Source organism: Gopherus flavomarginatus, chromosome 12, assembly GCF_025201925.1.
Source record: "Gopherus flavomarginatus isolate rGopFla2 chromosome 12, rGopFla2.mat.asm, whole genome shotgun sequence".
NCBI lineage: Eukaryota > Metazoa > Chordata > Testudines > Testudinidae > Gopherus > Gopherus flavomarginatus.
Genome location: NC_066628.1, coordinates 2,706,666 through 2,729,820, shown reverse-complemented (window position 1 = coordinate 2,729,820; position 23,155 = coordinate 2,706,666). Strand labels below are relative to the sequence as shown.

The 23,155-nt window shown below is 53.1% G+C and overlaps 1 long non-coding RNA gene across 1 annotated transcript; it reads left to right on the top strand.

Annotated features, from left to right (window-relative positions):
• Positions 1 to 14,304: 14,304 nt before the first annotated feature.
• LOC127032962 (uncharacterized) lies at positions 14,305 to 15,065 on the top strand. Its single transcript, XR_007768983.1, has 2 exons — positions 14,305 to 14,532; positions 14,589 to 15,065. It is a non-coding gene; the product is annotated as an uncharacterized LOC127032962 (long non-coding RNA).
• Positions 15,066 to 23,155: the final 8,090 nt, after the last annotated feature.

The window sequence follows — 23,155 nt, the reverse complement described above, 5'->3', positions numbered from 1 at the left end:
CTGTAACTTCTGATCGCTGTTCCCTATCCACTGCACCTGCCTACACTGTAACTTCTGATCGCTGTTCCCTATCCACTGCACCTGCCTACACTGTAACATCTGATCTCTGTTCCCCATCCACTGCACCTGCCTACACTGTAACTTCTGATCTCTGTTCGCCATCCACTGCACCTGCCTAGACTGTAACTTCTGATCTCTGTTCCCCATCCACTGCACCTTTCTACACTGTAACTTCTGATCTCTGTTCGCCATCCACTGCACCTGCCTACACTGTAACTTCTGATCTCTGTTCCCCATCCACTGCACCTGCCTAGACTGTAACTTCTGATCTCTGTTCCCCGTCCACTGCACCTGCCTACACTGTAACTTCTGATCTCGGGTCCCCATCCACTGCACCTGCCTAGAGTGTAACTTCTGATCTCTGTTCCCCATCCACTGCACCTGCCTAGATTGTAACTTCTGATCGCTGTTCCCCATCCACTGCACCTGCCTACACTGTAACTTCTGATCTCTGTTCCCCATCCACTGCACCTGCCTACACTGTATCTTCTGATCTCGGTTCGCCATCCACTGCACCTGCCTACACTGTAACTTCTGATCTCTGTTCCCCGTCCACTGCACCTGCCTAGACTGTAACTTCTGATCTCTGTTCCCCATCCACTGCACCTGCCTAGACTGTAACTTCTGATCTCGGGTCCCCATCCACTGCACCTGCCTAGACTGTAACTTCTGATCTCTGTTCCCCGTCCACTGCACCTGCCTACACTGTAACATCTGATCTCTGTTCCCCATCCACTGAACCTGCCTACACTGTAACTTCTGATCTCTGTTCGCCATCCACTGCACCTGCCTACACTGTAACTTCTGATCTGTGTTCGCCATCCACTGCACCTGCCTACACTGTAACTTCTGATCTCTGTTCCCCATCCACTGCACCTGCCTAGACTGTAACTTCTGATCTCTGTTCCCCATCCACTGCACCTGCCTAGATTGTAACTTCTGATCGCTGTTCCCCATCCACTGCACCTGCCTACACTGTAACTTCTGATCTCTGTTCCCCATCCACTGCACCTGCCTACACTGTATCTTCTGATCTCGGTTCGCCATCCACTGCACCTGCCTACACTGTAACTTCTGATCTCTGTTCCCCGTCCACTGCACCTGCCTACACTGTAACTTCTGATCTCTGTTCCCCATCCACTGCACCTGCCTAGACTGTAACTTCTGATCTCTGTTCCCCATCCACTGCACCTGCCTAGATTGTAACTTCTGATCGCTGTTCCCCATCCACTGCACCTGCCTACACTGTAACTTCTGATCTCTGTTCCCCATCCACTGCACCTGCCTACACTGTATCTTCTGATCTCGGTTCGCCATCCACTGCACCTGCCTACACTGTAACTTCTGATCTCTGTTCCCCGTCCACTGCACCTGCCTACACTGTAACTTCTGATCGCTGTTCCCCATCCACTGCACCTGCCTACACTGTAACTTCTGATCTCTGTTCCCCATCCACTGCACCTGCCTAGACTGTAACTTCTGATCTCGGTTCGCCATCCACTGCACCTGCCTACACTGTAACTTCTGATCTCTGTTCCCCATCCACTGCACCTGCCTAGACTGTAACTTCTGATCTCTGTTCCCCATCCACTGCACCTGCCTAGACTGTAACTTCTGATCTCTGTTCCCTATCCACTGCACCTGCCTAGACTGTAACTTCTGATCTCTGTTCCCCATCCACTGCATCTGCCTACACTGTAACTTCTGATCTCTGTTCCCCATCCACTGCACCTGCCTAGACTGTAACTTCTGATCTCTGTTCGCCATCCACTGCACCTGCCTAGACTGTAACTTCTGATCTCTGTTCCCCATCCACTGCACCTGCCTACACTGTAACTTCTGATCTCTGTTCCCCGTCCACTGCACCTGCCTACACTGTAACTTCTGATCGCTGTTCCCCATCCACTGCACCTGCCTAGACTATAACTTCTGATCTCTGTTCCCCATCCACTGCACCTGCCTACACTGTAACTTCTGATCTCTGTTCCCCATCCACTGCACCTGCCTACACTGTAACTTCTGATCTCTGTTCCCATCCACTGCACCTGCCTAGACTGTAACTTCTGATCTCGGTTCGCCATCCACTGCACCTGCCTACACTGTAACTTCTGATCTCTGTTCCCCATCCACTGCACCTGCCTAGACTGTAACTTCTGATCTCTGTTCCCTATCCACTGCACCTGCCTAGACTGTAACTTCTGATCTCTGTTCCCCATCCACTGCACCTGCCTACTCTGTAACTTCTGATCTCTGTTCCCCATCCACTGCACCTGCCTACACTGTAACTTCTGATCTCTGTTCCCCATCCACTGCACCTGCCTAGACTGTAACTTCTGATCTTTGTTCCCCATCCACTGCACCTGCCTACACTGTAACTTCTGATCGCTGTTCCCCATCCACTGCACCTGCCTACACTGTAACTTCTGATCTCTGTTCCCCATCCACTGCACCTGCCTAGACTGTAACTTCTGATCTCTGTTCCCCATCCACTGCACCTGCCTACACTGTAACTTCTGATCTCTGTTCCCCATCCACTGCACCTGCCTACACTGTAACTTCTGATCTCTGTTCCCCATCCACTGCACCTGCCTACACTGTAACTTCTGATCTCTGTTCCCCATCCACTGCACCTGCCTACACTGTAACTTCTGATCTCTGTTCCCCGTCCACTGCACCTGCCTACACTGTAACTTCTGATCGCTGTTCCCATCCACTGCACCTGCCTAGACTATAACTTCTGATCTCTGTTCCCCATCCACTGCACCTGCCTACACTGTAACTTCTGATCTCTGTTCCCCATCCACTGCACCTGCCTACACTGTAACTTCTGATCTCTGTTCCCCATCCACTGCACCTGCCTACACTGTAACTTCTGATCTCTGTTCCCCATCCACTGCACCTGCCTAGACTGTAACTTCTGATCGCTGTTCCCTATCCACTGCACCTGCCTAGACTGTAACTTCTGATCTCTGTTCCCTATCCACTGCACCTGCCTAGACTGTAACTTCTGATCTCTGTTCCCCATCCACTGCACCTGCCTACACTGTAACTTCTGATCTCTGTTCCCCATCCACTGCACCTGCCTACACTGTAACTTCTGATCTCTGTTCGCCATCCACTGCACCTGCCTAGACTGTAACTTCTGATCTCTGTTCCCCATCCACTGCACCTGCCTACACTGTAACTTCTGATCGCTGTTCCCCATCCACTGCACCTGCCTACACTGTAACTTCTGATCTCTGTTCCCCATCCACTGCACCTGCCTACACTGTAACTTCTGATCTCTGTTCCCCATCCACTGCACCTGCCTACACTGTAACTTCTGATCTCTGTTCCCCATCCACTGCACCTGCCTACACTGTAACTTCTGATCTCTGTTCCCCGTCCACTGCACCTGCCTACACTGTAACTTCTGATCGCTGTTCCCCATCCACTGCACCTGCCTAGACTATAACTTCTGATCTCTGTTCCCCATCCACTGCACCTGCCTACACTGTAACTTCTGATCTCTGTTCCCCATCCACTGCACCTGCCTACACTGTAACTTCTGGTCTCTGTTCCCCATCCACTGCACCTGCCTACACTGTAACTTCTGATCTCTGTTCCCCATCCACTGCACCTGCCTAGACTGTAACTTCTGATCTCTGTTCCCCATCCACTGCACCTGCCTAGATTGTAACTTCTGATCGCTGTTCCCCATCCACTGCACCTGCCTACACTGTAACTTCTGATCTCTGTTCCCCATCCACTGCACCTGCCTACACTGTATCTTCTGATCTCGGTTCGCCATCCACTGCACCTGCCTACACTGTAACTTCTGATCTCTGTTCCCCGTCCACTGCACCTGCCTACACTGTAACTTCTGATCTCTGTTCCCCATCCACTGCACCTGCCTAGACTGTAACTTCTGATCTCTGTTCCCCATCCACTGCACCTGCCTAGATTGTAACTTCTGATCGCTGTTCCCCATCCACTGCACCTGCCTACACTGTAACTTCTGATCTCTGTTCCCCATCCACTGCACCTGCCTACACTGTATCTTCTGATCTCTGTTCGCCATCCACTGCACCTGCCTACACTGTAACTTCTGATCTCTGTTCCCCGTCCACTGCACCTGCCTACACTGTAACTTCTGATCGCTGTTCCCCATCCACTGCACCTGCCTACACTGTAACTTCTGATCTCTGTTCCCCATCCACTGCACCTGCCTAGACTGTAACTTCTGATCTTGGTTCGCCATCCACTGCACCTGCCTACACTGTAACTTCTGATCTCTGTTCCCCATCCACTGCACCTGCCTAGACTGTAACTTCTGATCTCTGTTCCCCATCCACTGCACCTGCCTAGACTGTAACTTCTGATCTCTGTTCCCCTATCCACTGCACCTGCCTAGACTGTAACTTCTGATCTCTGTTCCCCATCCACTGCATCTGCCTACACTGTAACTTCTGATCTCTGTTCCCCATCCACTGCACCTGCCTAGACTGTAACTTCTGATCTCTGTTCGCCATCCACTGCACCTGCCTAGACTGTAACTTCTGATCTCTGTTCCCCATCCACTGCACCTGCCTACACTGTAACTTCTGATCTCTGTTCCCCGTCCACTGCACCTGCCTACACTGTAACTTCTGATCGCTGTTCCCCATCCACTGCACCTGCCTAGACTATAACTTCTGATCTCTGTTCCCCATCCACTGCACCTGCCTACACTGTAACTTCTGATCTCTGTTCCCCATCCACTGCACCTGCCTACACTGTAACTTCTGATCTCTGTTCCCCATCCACTGCACCTGCCTAGACTGTAACTTCTGATCTCGGTTCGCCATCCACTGCACCTGCCTACACTGTAACTTCTGATCTCTGTTCCCCATCCACTGCACCTGCCTAGACTGTAACTTCTGATCTCTGTTCCCTATCCACTGCACCTGCCTAGACTGTAACTTCTGATCTCTGTTCCCCATCCACTGCACCTGCCTACACTGTAACTTCTGATCTCTGTTCCCCATCCACTGCACCTGCCTACACTGTAACTTCTGATCTCTGTTCGCCATCCACTGCACCTGCCTAGACTGTAACTTCTGATCTTTGTTCCCCATCCACTGCACCTGCCTACACTGTAACTTCTGATCGCTGTTCCCCATCCACTGCACCTGCCTACACTGTAACTTCTGATCTCTGTTCCCCATCCACTGCACCTGCCTAGACTGTAACTTCTGATCTCTGTTCCCCATCCACTGCACCTGCCTACACTGTAACTTCTGATCTCTGTTCCCCATCCACTGCACCTGCCTACACTGTAACTTCTGATCTCTGTTCCCCATCCACTGCACCTGCCTACACTGTAACTTCTGATCTCTGTTCCCCATCCACTGCACCTGCCTACACTGTAACTTCTGATCTCTGTTCCCCGTCCACTGCACCTGCCTACACTGTAACTTCTGATCGCTGTTCCCCATCCACTGCACCTGCCTAGACTATAACTTCTGATCTCTGTTCCCCATCCACTGCACCTGCCTACACTGTAACTTCTGATCTCTGTTCCCCATCCACTGCACCTGCCTACACTGTAACTTCTGATCTCTGTTCCCCATCCACTGCACCTGCCTACACTGTAACTTCTGATCTCTGTTCCCCATCCACTGCACCTGCCTAGACTGTAACTTCTGATCGCTGTTCCCTATCCACTGCACCTGCCTAGACTGTAACTTCTGATCTCTGTTCCCTATCCACTGCACCTGCCTAGACTGTAACTTCTGATCTCTGTTCCCCATCCACTGCACCTGCCTACACTGTAACTTCTGATCTCTGTTCCCCATCCACTGCACCTGCCTACACTGTAACTTCTGATCTCTGTTCGCCATCCACTGCACCTGCCTAGACTGTAACTTCTGATCTCTGTTCCCCATCCACTGCACCTGCCTACACTGTAACTTCTGATCGCTGTTCCCCATCCACTGCACCTGCCTACACTGTAACTTCTGATCTCTGTTCCCTATCCACTGCACCTGCCTAGACTGTAACTTCTGATCTCTGTTCCCCATCCACTGCACCTGCCTACTCTGTAACTTCTGATCTCTGTTCCCCATCCACTGCACCTGCCTACACTGTAACTTCTGATCTCTGTTCGCCATCCACTGCACCTGCCTAGACTGTAACTTCTGATCTTTGTTCCCCATCCACTGCACCTGCCTACACTGTAACTTCTGATCGCTGTTCCCCATCCACTGCACCTGCCTACACTGTCACTTCTGATCTCTGTTCCCCATCCACTGCACCTGCCTAGACTGTAACTTCTGATCTCTGTTCCCCATCCACTGCACCTGCCTACACTGTAACTTCTGATCTCTGTTCCCCATCCACTGCACCTGCCTACACTGTAACTTCTGATCTCTGTTCCCCATCCACTGCACCTGCCTACACTGTAACTTCTGATCTCTGTTCCCCATCCACTGCACCTGCCTACACTGTAACTTCTGATCTCTGTTCCCCGTCCACTGCACCTGCCTACACTGTAACTTCTGATCGCTGTTCCCCATCCACTGCACCTGCCTAGACTATAACTTCTGATCTCTGTTCCCCATCCACTGCACCTGCCTACACTGTAACTTCTGATCTCTGTTCCCCATCCACTGCACCTGCCTACACTGTAACTTCTGATCTCTGTTCCCCATCCACTGCACCTGCCTACACTGTAACTTCTGATCTCTGTTCCCCATCCACTGCACCTGCCTAGACTGTAACTTCTGATCGCTGTTCCCTATCCACTGCACCTGCCTAGACTGTAACTTCTGATCTCTGTTCCCTATCCACTGCACCTGCCTAGACTGTAACTTCTGATCTCTGTTCCCCATCCACTGCACCTGCCTACACTGTAACTTCTGATCTCTGTTCCCCATCCACTGCACCTGCCTACACTGTAACTTCTGATCTCTGTTCGCCATCCACTGCACCTGCCTAGACTGTAACTTCTGATCTCTGTTCCCTATCCACTGCACCTGCCTAGACTGTAACTTCTGATCTCTGTTCCCCATCCACTGCACCTGCCTACACTGTAACTTCTGATCTCTGTTCCCCAGTCCACTGCACCTGCCTACACTGTAACTTCTGATCGCTGTTCCCCATCCACTGCACCTGCCTAGACTATAACTTCTGATCTCTGTTCCCCATCCACTGCACCTGCCTACACTGTAACTTCTGATCTCTGTTCCCTATCCACTGCACCTGCCTAGACTGTAACTTCTGATCTCTGTTCCCCATCCACTGCACCTGCCTACACTGTAACTTCTGATCTCTGTTCCCCATCCACTGCACCTGCCTACACTGTAACTTCTGATCTCTGTTCGCCATCCACTGCACCTGCCTAGACTGTAACTTCTGATCTTCTGTTCCCCATCCACTGCACCTGCCTACACTGTAACTTCTGATCGCTGTTCCCCATCCACTGCACCTGCCTACACTGTAACTTCTGATCTCTGTTCCCCATCCACTGCACCTGCCTAGACTGTAACTTCTGATCTCTGTTCCCCATCCACTGCACCTGCCTACACTGTAACTTCTGATCTCTGTTCCCCATCCACTGCACCTGCCTACACTGTAACTTCTGATCTCTGTTCCCCATCCACTGCACCTGCCTACACTGTAACTTCTGATCTCTGTTCCCCATCCACTGCACCTGCCTACACTGTAACTTCTGATCTCTGTTCCCTATCCACTGCACCTGCCTACACTGTAACTTCTGATCGCTGTTCCCCATCCACTGCACCTGCCTAGACTATAACTTCTGATCTCTGTTCCCCATCCACTGCACCTGCCTACACTGTAACTTCTGATCTCTGTTCCCCATCCACTGCACCTGCCTACACTGTAACTTCTGATCTCTGTTCCCCATCCACTGCACCTGCCTACACTGTAACTTCTGATCTCTGTTCCCCATCCACTGCACCTGCCTAGACTGTAACTTCTGATCTCTGTTCCCCATCCACTGCACCTGCCTAGATTGTAACTTCTGATCGCTGTTCCCCATCCACTGCACCTGCCTACACTGTAACTTCTGATCCCTGTTCCCCATCCACTGCACCTGCCTACACTGTATCTTCTGATCTCGGTTCGCCATCCACTGCACCTGCCTACACTGTAACTTCTGATCTCTGTTCCCCGTCCACTGCACTTGCCTACACTGTAACTTCTGATCTCTGTTCCCCATCCACTGCACCTGCCTAGACTGTAACTTCTGATCTCTGTTCCCCATCCACTGCACCTGCCTAGATTGTAACTTCTGATCGCTGTTCCCCATCCACTGCACCTGCCTACACTGTAACTTCTGATCTCTGTTCCCCATCCACTGCACCTGCCTACACTGTATCTTCTGATCTCGGTTCGCCATCCACTGCACCTGCCTACACTGTAACTTCTGATCTCTGTTCCCCGTCCACTGCACCTGCCTACACTGTAACTTCTGATCGCTGTTCCCCATCCACTGCACCTGCCTACACTGTAACTTCTGATCTCTGTTCCCCATCCACTGCACCTGCCTAGACTGTAACTTCTGATCTCGGTTCGCCATCCACTGCACCTGCCTACACTGTAACTTCTGATCTCTGTTCCCCATCCACTGCACCTGCCTAGACTGTAACTTCTGATCTCTGTTCCCCATCCACTGCACCTGCCTAGACTGTAACTTCTGATCTCTGTTCCCTATCCACTGCACCTGCCTAGACTGTAACTTCTGATCTCTGTTCCCCATCCACTGCATCTGCCTACACTGTAACTTCTGATCTCTGTTCCCCATCCACTGCACCTGCCTAGACTGTAACTTCTGATCTCTGTTCGCCATCCACTGCACCTGCCTAGACTGTAACTTCTGATCTCTGTTCCCCATCCACTGCACCTGCCTACACTGTAACTTCTGATCTCTGTTCCCCGTCCACTGCACCTGCCTACACTGTAACTTCTGATCGCTGTTCCCCATCCACTGCACCTGCCTAGACTATAACTTCTGATCTCTGTTCCCCATCCACTGCACCTGCCTACACTGTAACTTCTGATCTCTGTTCCCCATCCACTGCACCTGCCTACACTGTAACTTCTGATCTCTGTTCCCCATCCACTGCACCTGCCTAGACTGTAACTTCTGATCTCGGTTCGCCATCCACTGCACCTGCCTACACTGTAACTTCTGATCTCTGTTCCCCATCCACTGCACCTGCCTAGACTGTAACTTCTGATCTCTGTTCCCTATCCACTGCACCTGCCTAGACTGTAACTTCTGATCTCTGTTCCCCATCCACTGCACCTGCCTACACTGTAACTTCTGATCTCTGTTCCCCATCCACTGCACCTGCCTACACTGTAACTTCTGATCTCTGTTCGCCATCCACTGCACCTGCCTAGACTGTAACTTCTGATCTCTGTTCCCCATCCACTGCACCTGCCTACACTGTAACTTCTGATCTCTGTTCCCCATCCACTGCACCTGCCTACACTGTCACTTCTGATCTCTGTTCCCCATCCACTGCACCTGCCTAGACTGTAACTTCTGATCTCTGTTCCCCATCCACTGCACCTGCCTACACTGTAACTTCTGATCTCTGTTCCCCATCCACTGCACCTGCCTACACTGTAACTTCTGATCTCTGTTCCCCATCCACTGCACCTGCCTACACTGTAACTTCTGATCTCTGTTCCCCATCCACTGCACCTGCCTACACTGTAACTTCTGATCTCTGTTCCCCGTCCACTGCACCTGCCTACACTGTAACTTCTGATCGCTGTTCCCCATCCACTGCACCTGCCTAGACTATAACTTCTGATCTCTGTTCCCCATCCACTGCACCTGCCTACACTGTAACTTCTGATCTCTGTTCCCCATCCACTGCACCTGCCTACACTGTAACTTCTGATCTCTGTTCCCCATCCACTGCACCTGCCTACACTGTAACTTCTGATCTCTGTTCCCCATCCACTGCACCTGCCTAGACTGTAACTTCTGATCGCTGTTCCCTATCCACTGCACCTGCCTAGACTGTAACTTCTGATCTCTGTTCCCTATCCACTGCACCTGCCTAGACTGTAACTTCTGATCTCTGTTCCTGTCACGGAGTCACCAGGTGATGCTCTGGAACTGCTCCCCACCAAGCCAGTCAGGACTTTGGGGAGCCTCCTCTCCCTAGGAGCAGACTTGTTCAGGGCAAGAAGCTCACACAGCTTCACCTCCTGGGTCTCTCCTTGGAGCATTCAGCATCCTCTGCCCCTCCGTGCGCTTCCCACAGCGAGTCCACCCCAGCGGGGTCCTGGGGAAGCCACCGGGTTCTGCACCCCCACTTCGCAGTCAGACGTGACTCTCAGCCAGCCAGTAAAACAGAGGTTTATTCGATGACAGGAACAGGGTCTAATACAGAGCTTGTAGATACAGCGAACCGGACCCCTCGGCTGGGTCCATTCTGGGGGGCAGTGAGCCAGACCCCCAGGTCTGCCCTCCACCCTTGACCCCAGCCAGCTCCAGACTAACAACCCCTCCCAGCCCCTTTCCCGGGCCAGGAGGTCACCTGATCCCTTTGTCTCCAACACCTTCAGCTGGCATCTTTGCAGAGGAGGGGCCCAGGCCATCAGTTGCTAGGAGACAGAGTGTCAGGCATTTAGGTGCACTGGCCCTTTGCTCTGCCAGATACTTAAGAACTGCCATGGGGACACTGAGGCACCAACACAGTATTCAGAGAAAACATTAAGAACATTCCCAGTTCGTCACAGTTCCCCATCCACTGCACCTGCCTACACTGTAACTTCTGATCTCTGTTCCCCATCCACTGCACCTGCCTACACTGTAACTTCTGATCTCTGTTCGCCATCCACTGCACCTGCCTAGACTGTAACTTCTGATCTCTGTTCCCCATCCACTGCACCTGCCTACACTGTAACTTCTGATCGCTGTTCCCCATCCACTGCACCTGCCTACACTGTAACTTCTGATCTCTGTTCCCTATCCACTGCACCTGCCTAGACTGTAACTTCTGATCTCTGTTCCCCATCCACTGCACCTGCCTACTCTGTAACTTCTGATCTCTGTTCCCCATCCACTGCACCTGCCTACACTGTAACTTCTGATCTCTGTTCGCCATCCACTGCACCTGCCTAGACTGTAACTTCTGATCTTTGTTCCCCATCCACTGCACCTGCCTACACTGTAACTTCTGATCGCTGTTCCCCATCCACTGCACCTGCCTACACTGTCACTTCTGATCTCTGTTCCCCATCCACTGCACCTGCCTAGACTGTAACTTCTGATCTCTGTTCCCCATCCACTGCACCTGCCTACACTGTAACTTCTGATCTCTGTTCCCCATCCACTGCACCTGCCTACACTGTAACTTCTGATCTCTGTTCCCCATCCACTGCACCTGCCTACACTGTAACTTCTGATCTCTGTTCCCCATCCACTGCACCTGCCTACACTGTAACTTCTGATCTCTGTTCCCCGTCCACTGCACCTGCCTACACTGTAACTTCTGATCTCTGTTCCCCATCCACTGCACCTGCCTAGACTATAACTTCTGATCTCTGTTCCCCATCCACTGCACCTGCCTACACTGTAACTTCTGATCTCTGTTCCCCATCCACTGCACCTGCCTACACTGTAACTTCTGATCTCTGTTCCCCATCCACTGCACCTGCCTACACTGTAACTTCTGATCTCTGTTCCCCATCCACTGCACCTGCCTAGACTGTAACTTCTGATCGCTGTTCCCTATCCACTGCACCTGCCTAGACTGTAACTTCTGATCTCTGTTCCCTATCCACTGCACCTGCCTAGACTGTAACTTCTGATCTCTGTTCCCCATCCACTGCACCTGCCTACACTGTAACTTCTGATCTCTGTTCCCCATCCACTGCACCTGCCTACACTGTAACTTCTGATCTCTGTTCGCCATCCACTGCACCTGCCTAGACTGTAACTTCTGATCTCTGTTCCCTATCCACTGCACCTGCCTAGACTGTAACTTCTGATCTCTGTTCCCCATCCACTGCACCTGCCTACACTGTAACTTCTGATCTCTGTTCCCCGTCCACTGCACCTGCCTACACTGTAACTTCTGATCGCTGTTCCCCATCCACTGCACCTGCCTAGACTATAACTTCTGATCTCTGTTCCCCATCCACTGCACCTGCCTACACTGTAACTTCTGATCTCTGTTCCCTATCCACTGCACCTGCCTAGACTGTAACTTCTGATCTCTGTTCCCCATCCACTGCACCTGCCTACACTGTAACTTCTGATCTCTGTTCCCCATCCACTGCACCTGCCTACACTGTAACTTCTGATCTCTGTTCGCCATCCACTGCACCTGCCTAGACTGTAACTTCTGATCTTTGTTCCCCATCCACTGCACCTGCCTACACTGTAACTTCTGATCGCTGTTCCCCATCCACTGCACCTGCCTACACTGTAACTTCTGATCTCTGTTCCCCATCCACTGCACCTGCCTAGACTGTAACTTCTGATCTCTGTTCCCCATCCACTGCACCTGCCTACACTGTAACTTCTGATCTCTGTTCCCCATCCACTGCACCTGCCTACACTGTAACTTCTGATCTCTGTTCCCCATCCACTGCACCTGCCTACACTGTAACTTCTGATCTCTGTTCCCCATCCACTGCACCTGCCTACACTGTAACTTCTGATCTCTGTTCCCCGTCCACTGCACCTGCCTACACTGTAACTTCTGATCGCTGTTCCCCATCCACTGCACCTGCCTAGACTATAACTTCTGATCTCTGTTCCCCATCCACTGCACCTGCCTAGACTGTAACTTCTGATCTCTGTTCCCCATCCACTGCACCTGCCTAGACTGTAACTTCTGATCTCTGTTCCCCATCCACTGCACCTGCCTACACTGTAACTTCTGATCTCTGTTCCCCATCCACTGCACCTGCCTACACTGTATCTTCTGATCTCTGTTCCCCATCCACTGCACCTGCCTAGACTGTAACTTCTGATCTCTGTTCCCTATCCATGCACCTGCCTACACTGTAACTTCTGATCTCTGTTCGCCATCCACTGCACCTGCCTAGACTGTAACTTCTGATCTCTGTTCCCCATCCACTGCACCTGCCTAGACTGTAACTTCTGATCACTGTTCGCCATCCACTGCACCTGCCTACACTGTAACTTCTGATCGCTGTTCCCCATCCACTGCACCTGCCTAGACTGTAACTTCTGATCTCTGTTCCCCATCCACTGCACCTGCCTAGACTGTATCTTCTGATCTCTGTTCCCCATCCACTGCACCTGCCTAGACTGTAACTTCTGATCGCTGTTCCCCATCCACTGCACCTGCCCAGACTGTAGCTTCTGATCTCTGTTCCCCATCCACTGCACCTGCCTACACTGTAACTTCTGATCTCTGTTCGCCATCCACTGCACCTGCCTAGACTGTAACTTCTGATCGCTGTTCCCCATCCACTGCACCTGCCTAGACTGTAACTTCTGATCTCTGTTCGCCATACTGGAATCCAAACCTCATTTTAAAACGTTCGCTCCATTCGTAAAAGCTTCCTCCAACCTTCCTGTTTGCAAACCCTGCTGTGATCTTATCAGTTTGGTTTAGATGTGTGACTGAGGCATGGGTGGATGACCAGCCCCAGCCCGTCCTGATGAGATAAAGTTCAAATACCAACGGCTGAAGACCTAGACAACAGCCCTAAACAAAGTAAGAAGCATCCACCCTAAAAATGAAAAGACAAAAGAACAACAGAAGGAAGATCAAAGCCAGGTTCAAGGCTGAAAGTCACGCCTGCAATTGACGAGTGATCAAGCACCAAACGCAGAGGCAGCGTGACACAGCAAGGCCTAGAGACTCTGGATTCAAACTAAAAGCCTATAAAAACGAAGCAAAGAATCCTGTGGCACCTTATAGACTAACAGACGTTTTGGAGCATGAGCTTTCGTGGGTGAATACCCACTTCGGGTGAGATGAGAGACTCTGGGTAACATTCTGCTGCCAACGTGGCAGGACATCGGTGCAGGCCCAGCGGAGACTCAGCTCGGTCTTGTGCCCGGCTTTCCTGGCCAGTTACCGCCCCGAGCTACCAACCCGAGCTGCAAACTCAAGCCATGAACTCAAGCTATGTCCAGGACTGGTGACTATGCAGCAGATGCAGAACCTCTGTGTGTGTGTGTGTGTGTGTGTGTGTGTGTGTGTGTATTAGGTATAATGTGTGTGTGTGTGTGTGTGTTAGGTATAATGTGTGTGTGTGTGTGTATTAGGTATAGCGTGTGTGTGTGTAGGTATAGTGTATGTGTGTGTGTGTGTGTGTAGGTATTAGGTATAATGTGTGTGTGTGTGCGTGTGTGTTGTGTGTGTGTGTGTAGGTAGGTATTAGGTATAGTGTGTGTGTGTGTGTGTGTGTGTGTGTGTGTGTGTGGGTAGGTATTAGGTTTTGTGTGTGGGTCTGTGTGTGTGTGTGTGTAAGTTTTAGGTATAATGTGTATGTGTATGTGTGTGTGTGTGTGTGTGTGTGTAGGTAGGTATTAGGTATAGTGTGTGTGTGTGTGTGTAGGTAGGTATTAGGTATAATGTGTGTGTGTGTATTAGGTATAGCGTGTGTGTGTGTGTGTGTAGGTATAGGTATAGCGTATGTGTGTGTGTGTGTGTGTGTGTGTAGGTATTAGGTATAATGTGTGTGTGTGTGTGTGTTGTGTGTGTGTGTGTAGGTAGGTATTAGGCATAGTGTGTGTGTGTATGTGTGTGTGTAAGTATTGGGTATAATGTATGTGTGTGTAGGTATTAGGTATAATGTGTGTGTGTGTGTGTGTGTTGTGTGTGTGTGTGTAGGTAGGTATTAAGTATAGTGTGTGGGTCTGTGTGTGTGTGTAAGTATTGGGTATAATGTATGTGTGTGTAGGTATTAGGTATAGTGTGTGTGTGTATAAGGATTAAGATATTAGTTATTGATCATAAATCAGATTGTTATCATGATAAATGTGGCATCTTTGTCTTGCTCCCTGAAAAGATCCTGTGTCGTTTTGTCTGTACAACACAAGGAGGTCATGGGCTGCATGAGGTCATCGCTATGGCAACCGCATGGTGCTCCTCACAGCCAGGTTAACGCCATGGCGACACTCAAGAGGGTGCAGGTCACCACCGTGGCAACGCCAGAGAGGTCATAGGTCATGGAACTCCATTCGGGTCATAAGGCACCTGTCAGCATCACCATGACAACAACATGGGGATGGCCGGCCGTCTCCACGGCAACACCGGGGACATTGTCACCATGACAATGTGGCGGGTGGGTGGAAGGGGCGGAGCCTCTCTGTCCTGGAGGCGCCTCCCCCCAGTCCCTGAGGCCGGGGGCGTGATGGGGCGGGGGCGTAGGGGGAGGCGGCTCGGGGAGAGGAGCTGGGCTCAGGGCTGGGGGGGATCCAGTCCCAGAGTCGGGGATCCAGGCTTGGGGCCGGATGCTCAAGGCCCCAGGTGAAGCCAGGCCCCCAGCGAGGCAGAGCAGGGCTGGGGGCCTGGGGCCCCCCATTGCACAGGGGGCTGCGGGTCGGGAGTGAGGGGCACCGGCAGAGCTGGGGGGGGGCAGGGCTGGGCTGGCAGGGGCTGCGGGTCGGGAGTGAGGGGCACTGGTAAAGCTGAGGGGTGGGGGCAGGGGGCAGAGCTGGGAGGGTACTGGGGGCTGCAGGTCGGGAGTGAGGGGCACCAGCAGAGCTAGAGGTGTGGGGGGCAGAGCTGGGGGGGATATAAGGGGCCGCGGGTCGGGAGTGAGGGGCACTAGAGCTGGGGGTGTGGGGGGCAGAGCTGGGGGGGTACCAGGGTGCTGCGGGTCGGGAGTGAGGGGCACCAGCAGAGCTGGGGGTTTGGGGGGCAGAGCTGGGGGGGTACTGGGGGCTGCAGGTCGGGAGTGAGGGGCACCAGCAGAGCTAGAGGTGTGGGGGGCAGAGCTGGGGGGCATATAAGGGGTTGTGGGTTGGGAGTGTGGAGCACCGGCAGAGCTGGGGGTGTGGGGGGCAGAGCTGGGGGGGATATAAGGGGCTGTGGATCGGGAGTGAGGGGCACCAGTGGAGCTGGGAGGGCGGGGGCAGAGCTGGGGGGGATACCGGGGGCCGCGGGTCGGGAGTGAGGGGCACTAGAGCTGGAGGTGTGGGGGGCAGAGCTGGAGGGGGTACCAGGGGGCTGCGGGTCAGGAGTGAGGGGCACCAGCAGAGCTGGGGTGTGGGGGGCAGAGCTGGAGGGTACCAGGGGGCTGCGGGTCGGGCGTGAGGGGCACCGGCAGAGCTGGGGGTGTGGGGGGCAGAGCTAGGGGATACTAGGGAGTGAGGGGCACTAGAGCTGGGGGTCTCTCCCAAGTGCATGTAACAGGCCGGCCGGCACCGGGTTTCCCAGGCTGGGATGAGCCACCCGCGGTTCCCCCCTCCCAGCCTCCGGCCTGGCGAAACCAGCACAGGATCAGTCATAGCCACTTCCCTTGTGTCATCCCCCTGCCCCCCCCAGCCGAGCTTCAGCCACCGACACACCCAGACAGGACTCAGCGAGGGGGGTGGATCTGTGGAGGACGAACTCCCCCCTCCCCTCCCAGAGCTGCATAGAACCCAGGAGTCCGGACTCCCAGCCCCCTCTGTGCTAAGCCACTAGATCCCACTGCTGTCCCAAATTAGAACTAGAACCCAGGAGCTGTAATACAAGGTATGTTAGGGTCTTGTGCCCTAGAGGGGACAGGCCCCTGCCCCATTCCCTGCCCCCCTGAGCCAGCCAGTCCCTGCTCTGGGGCCGGGTGGGAGCCAGCACCCCCTAGAGGGGACAGGCCCCTGCCCCATTCCCTGCTCCCCGAGGCCTATGGCTGAAGGATCTCTAGGATCTGCCCACCCCTCACCCCATTGCATGGACAGACAGGACCTCATTTTCCATTCCTCCTGGGCCAACCTGGCCTTGGACATTTGCCCTCACTTCACCTTAACTCTGCCCATCATGCACAGCTCCCTGCAGCCCTGCTCCTAGTGGGAGAGACTCCGAGGGACCCTGCCCAGCTCTGCTGTGACTTCTGGAGCTTGGAGTCATCCTCTGAGTGCAGGATGAGCCCCGTTTCTTCTCCAGCAGACCCCCCCGCACCCGTAGGATGGCGTTGTGAACAACACGTCCAAGGCTGATCGGCTGCTTTCTGGATGAAATCCATGTCAGCGAGCTGGTATCTCTCCCCCAACAGCCCTAACCTTTGAGCTGGAGGAGCGATTCCATTAGCCGGCAGCAGTAGAAGGCGTTCTAGAGCACCCACTGTTCTAGAGCATGCGCACTCTCCCGTAAACCCAGGGAGTGGGTCAGGGTGAGGAGAAATAGCGGGATTTCCCAGAAAGCACAATGGGGCCCTGGGGGGGGGGAAGGCTTCCCCATTCTAGAACATTGGATGTCTGAAGATTGTAAGTTCTAGAGCAATATTTCTCGATCTTTTTAATAACAGGGACCTACTTGCTGCCTTCTGACATGGTATCAGGGAAATCTCAGGGAGTACCACCGGTCCATGGACTGGTCAGTGAGAAATGCTGTTCTAGAGTTCCCGGGGGAGATGAACATCATGCGTTCTAGACCCCCAGGAACAGAATATTCCAATTTCTTGAGTCTCTGTTCTAGAGCACAGATGACCAATGGGTTCTAGAGTGTCTAGCGCTGGGGTGTGTGGAATTTTTGGCTCCAGAACGCATTGCCCAAGGTGCATGGGTTCTAGAGCTCTAGGCTGCACATTATGGGTTCTAGAGTGACTACTCTCTCGATCCCACTCCCCTCCCAGAGCCTGGATAGAACCCAGGAGTCCTGGATGTGGAATTCAGAAAACACTGGTTGTTCTAGAGGATGTGGCTTGGAGAGTCTGAGTTCTAGAGTGCCACATTTTCTGGGGGGAAAATGCTTTCTGAATTCTCGAACGTTGTGTTTTGATGTCCGAGGAGGGCGGGGATCCATCGAGAAGCACTGAATTCCAGAACCCAAGGATCCCTGCCGCCTCCAAACCCAGGACACTGGAGAGATGAATGTCCTGGATTCCAGAACCCTAGATTTCCCAGAGGAGTCAGAGCTCTAGACTGCCCCTTCCAGAAATGCCCCATGAACCCCGGAGCCTGTTTTGGTTTCCCTGCATTCTGGGAAATGTAACGCTCTAACGGCAATGTGGCAGGTCCACCCCAGCCAGTCAGACCACTCAAAACCTCTGCCAGTTGCCCAAAGTCACGGGGGGTTCTGGGCTGTAGAACAGAAGTGTTCTGGATCCTCCCGCGTCCCATTTCCTGGCCCGTTTCCTGGTGTTCCTACAGCACAGCAGTGGTCCCTCACTTCACCTAACTATGGCTCCACAGCCGCCTGGCTGGGGGTCAGCCCACAAAACAGTCCAGGCCTCCTGGACACAAAGATGGGGTTTAGCTGCGACCGCAGGGTTGAGGTCAGTGAGGGGGGTAGAGGGACCCGGGCCCACCCTACTCCACTGGGTCCCAGCCCAGGTCCCTAATAATGGTGGATGGGTTCACCACTGGGGATCCTCCCGAAACACATGGACTCACTCTCCAGTGGCAGAACCGGATTGAAGTCTGTGTGATGGGTTGGATCACAGAAACTCCCCTGGGAGCTGCCACCCGATGTGCCCAGACTACCTCTGCCCCTGCTTTCCCTGCCAGCTCGGGGCCCCCAGCACCCCGTCCTGCTGAGCTAGACACGCCCGGCTGCTCCAACACAGACCCAGGGTCTGAATTACCTGCCCCAAAGCTGCAGGTTTGCCTGAAAGCAGCTGACAGAAGTGTGCTTGTCTCTAACACTCAGATGCCCAACTCCAGTGGGGTCTAAACCCAAATCAATCCGTTTTACCCTGGATAAAGCTTATGCAGGGTAAACTCATCAACTGTTTGCCCTCTATAACACTCATCAGCTGTTTGCCCCCCCAGGTAATAACACACACTCTGGGTTAATTAATAAGTAAAAAGTGATCTCATTAAATACAGAAAGGAGGATTTAAGTGGTTCCAAGTAGTAACAGAGAGAACAAAGTGAATTACCAAGTGAAATAAAATAGAACACACAAATCTATGTCTAATCAAACTGAACACAGATAAGAGCCTCACCAGTTCCAGAACGCTCCTTTTACCGGCTAATCTCCGTTCAGCCTGGGTCCAGCAATCACTCACACCCCTCGCAGTCTCTGTCCTTCCTTCCAGTTTCTTTCAGTATCTTTGGGGTGGGGGTGGGAGTGGAGAGGCTCCCTCTTTATCCCGCTGAAGACCAAATGGAGAGATCTCCCAGGGGTTTGAATAGACTTGTGGGTGGAGACCCCCTCCTCTCCCCTATGCAAAGTCCAGCTCCAAGATGGAGTTCTGGTGTCACCTGGGCAAGTCACATCTCCGTGCATGACTCTCAGTTTTTACAGCCATGTGTAGCAGCCATGGATCACATGCTCCCTTGACCATCCTCAGGCAGACTTCTCATGTGCACTGGAGCCTTCCAAGATCCACTGTCCTTCAAGTGTTTCTTGATCAGCTACTTACTCTGCACATTCCTTTCTCCAGGAACTGACCAAATGCTCAACTAAGGTTATTTAGAAACCAAGCCAGTACCCAGCCAACGTTCTAACGTCGAATACAAAGCTGACCCTTGCATACAAATGGGATTAATACATTCAGTGGATCAGAACCTGTACGGGGATATGTCACATGGCCCATGTAGCATAAAACACCTTCTACAGGTATTTCCAGAAAGCCTGATGGGAGGTACCGTCACAGTCTGGTTCCCCTGGGCTACTTCCTACCACAGCCTGGGTGCAGGGCTCTGTAGCCAAAGGTTCTCCATCTCCTTGGGGTTCTCGGCCACCAGCAGTCCCCACAGCTCCTGGGGCATTTGTGAGACAGCGGACCTGGTTGCTCCTTGGGATACTCATACATCTCCTCTGACCGCAGGGCACAGCTCCACTTGGGTGCCTGTCCAGGATCCTGCAAAGATCCCCGCTCCTTGGAAGAGATGTCCACTCCCTCCTGTGCTCCAGCCCCAGCTTGGCTCTGGGGCTCTGGTTTTATACTTCCTGTCCCACCCCGGGACTTTGGGGATTTGGCTCTGCCTACCGGGGGAATTTAGTGGGCCCTCGCTCTCCAGCTCAAAGGGAGGCCACTCCGCCTCGCTACAAGCACCCAGACCACTCAACGGTGTGATTTTTTATCGTCCCCTGTGGATCAGGATTGCTTTCTTTCTTACTTCTAGAAAGTCTGGGTTCTAGGTGCTGCATCATTCTAGAGCACTCCATTACAAAGCTCTGTTCAGGCTTGGGGTTGGCTTCTTGCTGTATTCCAGAAAGACCAGGTTCAAGGGGTCTCCTCATTCCCGAGCGCATGCACTTCAAACGATGGGAGCGTCTGGTGCTGGCTTCGAATCTAGAATCCAGACGTATCAGATTCCAGGGGTCCCCTCGTTCTAGAGCACATGACTCACCCACTTGCTTAGCAGATGGGATTGGCTTCATTCTGGATGCCAGATAGACCAGGTTCTAGGTCTCTCATTCTGGAACACCTCTTACCTCCAATTTGGTTAGCAGCCAGAGTTGGCTTCGTTCTGGGATCCCAGAATGAAGAGCCACCTAGAACAGCCATACTGGGGGCCTCGGCAGGGGGTCAGGCTGGCTACAATCGAGGTGTTGCAGCTTCTCAGATTTCCCGGATTCCAGAATGGGTGGAGATGAGCGGGCTCCAGGCTCCCTTCAGCAGGCCAAGAAACCCAGGCGAGAGGGAATCCGGTGCCGGCAGCTTCCCAGCAACCCCCATCCCTCCGGAGAGAGAGGAATGTTGTGATAAAGAGACGGGAAACCCCTCCCACTCAGAGAACAAAAGCCCCACAGATGCTGCCGAACATGCTACTTCCCTCAGGGGAGGGGACGCCCTTGGCGCTAATCCAGCCTGGGCGGGCGGCTGTGGGAGAGATGCTGCAGACAGAAAGTTCGGAGGAAGTTGTGTGGGGCGGCTGTTCAGAACCCCCCACCTCCTCCCAAGGGGGAAGGGACCTTATTGCCTAACAGCTCCCTCCACCCGCTGGGGAAGGAGTCGGGAAGCCAGACTGTGGGCCAAGGGGAATCACCTGCCCCCAAAGCGGAGACAGCCCCCAACCTCGAGAGTCAGAGCTGGGCGCAATCTCTGGGGCTGGTTCAGCCTCTGCTGAGACCTCCCGTGGATTCCAGGGAGGCGGGAATTACACTGGGGAGGGGACGGGGGGGGGCTGGGTACTAACTAAAGACACTAAGTAAGTCAGCAGCACAAGTAAAAATAGAACCCAGGAGTTCTGGCTCCCAGCACCCCCCTGCTCTAACCACCAGTCCCCACTCCCCTCCCAGAGCTAGGGAAAGAACCCAGGAGTCCTAGCTCCCAGCCCCCACCTCTAATCCACCAGCAACCACTGCCGTCCCACAGCTGGGGAGAGAACCCAGGAGTTCTGCCTCCTAGCCCCCCCTGCTCTAACCACCAGCCCCCACTTCCCTCCCAAAGCTGAGGAGAGAACCCAGGAGTCCTGGCTCCCTACTCTAACCACCAGCCCCCACTTCCCTTCCAGGGCCAGGGAGAGAACCCAGGAGTCCTGGTCCCCAGCCCCCTGCTCTAACCACTAGCTCCCGCTCCCCTCCCAGAGCTGAGGAGAGAACCCAGGAATGCTAAATGTATGAAGACGTCAGATTCTGTTTGGTCCTTGCCACTCCGGGAACCACTGCGTACCCCTGTCCCATAACATAAGAACATAAGAACGGCCGTACCAGGTCAGAGAAAAGGTCCATTCAGCCCAGTGTCCTGTCTTCTGACAGTGGCCAATGCCAGGTGCCCCAGAGGGAGTGACCCTAACAGGCAATGATCAAGTGATCTCTCTCCTGCCGTCCATCTCCATCCTCTGGTGAACAGAGGCTAGGGACACCATTCCTTACCCAGCCTGGCTAATAGCCACTAATGGACTTAACCTCCATGAATTTATCCAGTTCTTTTTCAAACGCTGTTTAAAATGCTGTTGTACACCATCAAGAGAGTCTTTGTTCCTAAGACAGTCGCAGACCTCATCAGGGTCCATGGGTGGCTAAGCACCCTCTGTCCGACTCAATGGAAGAAGCCATTAAACCCCTGTTCTGTAGTAAAGACTCCTGGGAACAATGGAGGGACCATCCAACGTGTATGGCAGTGCAAGGTTAAGCCATGTGAGCCAAGGGGTTTCCCTGATTGCAAATGCTGGGGCAAGGAGACTGGTTTGCAATCGGTGTGAGTTAGAGGCAGGAAACCAGGGGAAAGAATTGTGAGCAGGGCCCTGAGAGGGAGCAGAGAGACTGAGCATTTAAGGACTGTTATCAGGTCCCCCCTCAGCCTTCTCTTCTCACAACTAAACACGTCCAATTCTTTCATGCTTTCCCCATAAGTCATAAGAACATAAGAACGGCCGTACCGGGTCAGACCAAAGGACCATCCAGCCCAGTATCCTGTCTACTGACAGTGGCCAATGCCAGGTGCCCCAGAGGGAGTGACCCTAAGAGGCAATGATCAAGTGATCTCTCTCCTGCCGTCCATCTCCATCCTCTGGTGAACAGAGGCTAGGGACACCATTCCTTACCCATCCTGGCTAATAGCCACTAATGGACTTAACCTCCATGAATTTATCCAGTTCTCTTTTAAACATTGTTATAGTCTGAACCTTCACAACCTCCTCAGGCAAGGAGTTCCACAGGTTGACTGTGAGCTGCATGAAGAATTACTTCCTTTTATTTGTTTTAAACCTGCTGCCCATTAATTTCATTTGGTGACCCCTAGTTCTTGTATTATGGGAACAAGTAAATAACTTTTCCTTATCCACTTTCTCCACATCACTCATGTCAGCAATCCCCAGAGAATGGCTCCTCCACCCCCTTCACTCCCAGCTCTGGTGGTGCCCCTCACTCCCGACCCACAGCCCCTGCCAGCTCAGCCCCCCGCCCAGCTCTGCCAGTGCTCCTCACTCCTGACCTGCAGCCCCTGTCAGCCCAGCCCTGCCCTGCCCCCCCAGCCCTGCCGGTGCCCCTCACTCCCGACCTGCAGTCCCTGTCAGCCCAGCTCTGCCCCCCACCCAGCCCTGCCAGTGCCCCTCACT